The sequence below is a fragment of the Pongo pygmaeus genome, chromosome X (genome assembly GCF_028885625.2).
Source record: "Pongo pygmaeus isolate AG05252 chromosome X, NHGRI_mPonPyg2-v2.0_pri, whole genome shotgun sequence".
Classification (NCBI taxonomy): domain Eukaryota; kingdom Metazoa; phylum Chordata; class Mammalia; order Primates; family Hominidae; genus Pongo; species Pongo pygmaeus.
Window position 1 is genome coordinate 939523 of NC_072396.2, and position 3969 is coordinate 943491.

Genomic DNA, 3969 nt, shown 5'->3' on the forward strand with positions numbered 1-3969 from the left:
TTCGGAGAGCTCGGATTTTAAGGCAGTAGCTTGCCAATGCTCCCAGCTGAATAAAGCTCTTCCTTCTACAACTTGGTGTCTGAGAGGTTTTGTCTGTGGGTGTTGTGAGCCCTAAAAGGGACAGATATTGTGCATTCGGAGAGCTGGGATTTTAAGGCAGTAGCTTGGTGATGCTCCCAGCTGAATAAACCTCTTCCTTCTACAACTTGGTGTCTGAGAGGTTTTGTCTGTGGGTGTTGTGAGCCCTTAAAAGGGACAGATATTGTGCATTCGGAGAGCTTGGATTTTAAGGCAGTAGCTTTCCGATGCTCCCAGCTGAATAAAGCTCTTCCTTCTACAACTTGGTGTCTGAGAGGTTTTGTCTGTGGGTGTTGTGAGCCCTTAAAAGGGACAGATATTTTGCATTTGGAGAGCTGGGATTTTAAGGCAGTAGCTTGCTGATGCTCCCAGCTGAATAAACCTCTTCCTTCTACAACTCGGTGTCTGAGAGGTCTTGTCTGCAGCTCGTCCTGCAACATTACTTTTGTTTTTTTTCCCCAACTTCTTGCTTTTTCTCTCCTCCTGTCTTGCGAACTAGGCAAGGTGAGGGGACAAGGGCAGCAGGAGGAGTACTGGTCTCCTTCCTTAAGAATATCCCTGGATACTCTCTTTCCCATCTGGCAAGATGGCAGGTGAAAAAGTTGGGAAGGCAGACACTAAAGAGAAGAAACCAGAAGCCAAGAAGGCTGAAGCTGGTGGCAAGGTGAGAAAGGGTCACCTCTTGGCTAAAAGGCCCAAGAACAGGAAGCCCCATGGCAGCCACAGCCCTGTCCTTGTCAGAGGAATTGGCAGGTATTCCCTATGTGCCGTGTATTCCGGAAACGCCGTGTACAGGAGGAAGTACTCAGCCACTAAATCCAAGGTTGAAAAGAAAAAGAAGGAGAAGGTTCTTGCAACTGTTACAAAACCAGTTGGCGGTGACAAGAACGGCAGTACTCACGTGGTTAAACTTCACAAAATGCCTAGATATTATCCTGAAATGCCTAACCTCGTTCTTGAATCACCTAGCCTTGCTTCTCCTGTAAATAAGACTCTCTCTAGCTGGGAAAGCCGGACAGACTCCAACTGACCCCTTAATTTACAAGACACTAAGGGCTCCTCACCCAACCGCCTTTCGTAAGGAGTTGAACTGGGTAAACAGATCCTCAGCATTTCAAAGGAACCCAATTAACTGATAAGATACAAGTACCAAGAATGTATGAAGTTCCCAGAAATTTTCCTCCAAGACATAACAACAAAACCTTGAGTTCGTGTCTGGCATAGACCCTGTATCTAATTATAATGAAAGATTTAGAACCTTGCACCTGGTACCATTGCTCTTCTTGTCACCATTTGTCTTTTAAGTTGTTTATCACTCTGTAACCATTTTGATTTTTTTGATTCTTCCATGTTTTTACTTCTGTAGAATTATTACATTTGAGTCCCCCTCCCCTTCCTAAACCTACGTATAAAAGTTAATCGAGCCCCTTCCTCGTGGCCGAGAGAATTTTGAGCGTTACCCGTCTGTTTGGCCGCTGGCTTAATAAAGGACTGTTAACTCGTCTCAAAGTGTGGCGTTTTCACTAACTCGCCTGGGTACAACAATCCTACTGAAGATGTGCCTCGAAAGCTGTTGAGCCACGGCAACAAACCCTTCAGTCAGCACGTGAGAAAATGGCAAGCCAGCAGAACCCACCAGAAATTTGTCATTGCCACATCAATCAAAATTGATATCAGCGATGTAAAAATCCAAAAACATCTTACTGATGCTCGCCTCAAGAAGAAACTGTGGAAGCCCAGACACCAGGAAGGTGATGGTTTTCCTGAAGCAGCTGGCTAGTGGCTTGTTACTTGTGACTAGACCTCTGTCCTCAATCGAGTCCCTCTATGAAGAACGCACCAGAAATTTGTCATTGCCACATCAACCAAAATCGATATCAGCGATGTAAAAATCCAAAAACATCTTACTGATGCTCACTTCAAGAAGAAACTGTGGAAGCCCAGACACCAGGAAGGTGATGGTTTTCCCGAAGCAGCTGGCTAGTGGCTTGTTACTTGTGACTAGACCTCTGTCCTCAATCGAGTCCCTCTATGAAGAACGCACCAGAAATTTGTCATTGCCACATCAACCAAAATCGATATCAGCGATGTAAAAATCCAAAAACATCTTACTGATGCTCACTTCAAGAAGAAACTGTGGAAGCCCAGACACCAGGAAGGTGATGGTTTTCCCGAAGCAGCTGGCTAGTGGCTTGTTACTTGTGACTAGACCTCTGTCCTCAATCGAGTCCCTCTATGAAGAACGCACCAGAAATTTGTCATTGCCACATCAACCAAAATTGATATCAGCGATGTAAAAATCCCAAAACATCTTACTGATGCTTACTTCAAGAAGAGGAAACTGTGGAAGCCCAGACACCAGGAAGTTGATGGTTTTCCTGAAGCAGCTGGTTAGTGGCTTGTTACTTGTGACTGGACCTCTGGTCCTCAATCGAATCCCTCTATGAAGAACGCACCAGAAATTTGTCATTGCCACATCAACCAAAATCGATATCAGCGATGTAAAAATCCCAAAACATCTTACTGATGCTTACTTCAAGAAGAAGAAACTGTGGAAGCCCAGACACCAGGAAGTTGATGGTTTTCCTGAAGCAGCTGGTTAGTGGCTTGTTACTTGTGACTGGACCTCTGGTCCTCAATCGAGTCCCTCTACAAAGAATGCACCAGAAATTTGTCTGAAGCAGCTGGCTAGTGGCTTGTTACTTGTGACAGGACCTCTGGTCCTCAATCGAGTCCCTCTACGAAGAACGCACCAGAAATTTGTCATTGCCACATCAATCAAAATTGATATCAGCAATGTAAAAATCCCAAAACATCTTACTGATGCTTACTTCAAGAAGAAGCTGCGGAAGCCCAGACACCAGGAAGGTGACATCATCGACAGGAAAAGAGAAATATGAGATTACAGAGCAGCGCAAGATTGATCAGAAAGCTGTGGACGCATTTATATGATATCTATATAATATATTATATTTATATGATATATTATATTATAATATTATAATACATTAAATATATTTATTATATTTAATATATCATAATATAATATCTATATTTTATTATTATTAAAATAATAATTTAAATTTATTATAAAATTTAAATATTAAATTTATTTAATATTTAAATATTGAATTTATTATAAAATGTAAATATTAAATGTATTATAAAATTTAAATATTAAATTTACTATAAAATTTAAATATTAAATAAATTTAATATTTAAGTATTAAATATTAAACTTATTATTTTAATAATAAATATTAAATTTATTATTAATTAAAATAATTTAATAATAATAAAATATTATTTTATTTTAACCACCTGGACCTGGTGGTTAAAATAATAATAATAATAATATTAACCCCTGACCAAAACTACTGGTGTTATCTGTAAATTCCAGACATTGTATGAGAAAGCACTGTAAAACTTTTTGTTCTGTGAGCTGATGCATGTAGCCCCCAGTCACGTTCCTCACGCTTACTTGATCTATTATGACCCTTTCACGTGGACCCCTTAGAGTTGTAAGCCCTTAACAGGGCTAGGAATTTCTTTTTCGGGGAGCTCGGCTCTTAAGATGCGAGTCTGCCGACACTCCCGGCCGAATAAAAGACCTCTTCCTTCCTTAATCCGGTGTCTGAGGAGTTTTGTCTGCGACTCGTCCTGCTACAGTTTCAGGGACTCGTGTGCCTGGTTTTGTGACAGGAAAGGAGGGGTCCTGGTCCAGACCCCAAGAGAGGTTCCTGGATCTCGTGCAAGAAACAATTCAAGGCCAGTCCACACAGTGCAAAGCAAAAGCACGTTTATTAACAGAGGACAGGCTGGGGAGCGGTGGCTCACGCCTGTCATCCCAGCACTCTGGGAGGCCGAGGCAGGTGGATCACCCAAGGTCAG

The 3969-nt window shown here is 41.7% G+C and overlaps 1 pseudogene; it reads left to right on the plus strand.

Annotated features, from left to right (window-relative positions):
• Positions 1-664: 664 nt before the first annotated feature.
• LOC129025417 (large ribosomal subunit protein eL6-like) lies at positions 665-3030 on the plus strand (annotated as a pseudogene).
• The last annotated feature ends 939 nt before the right edge of the window (positions 3031-3969 follow it).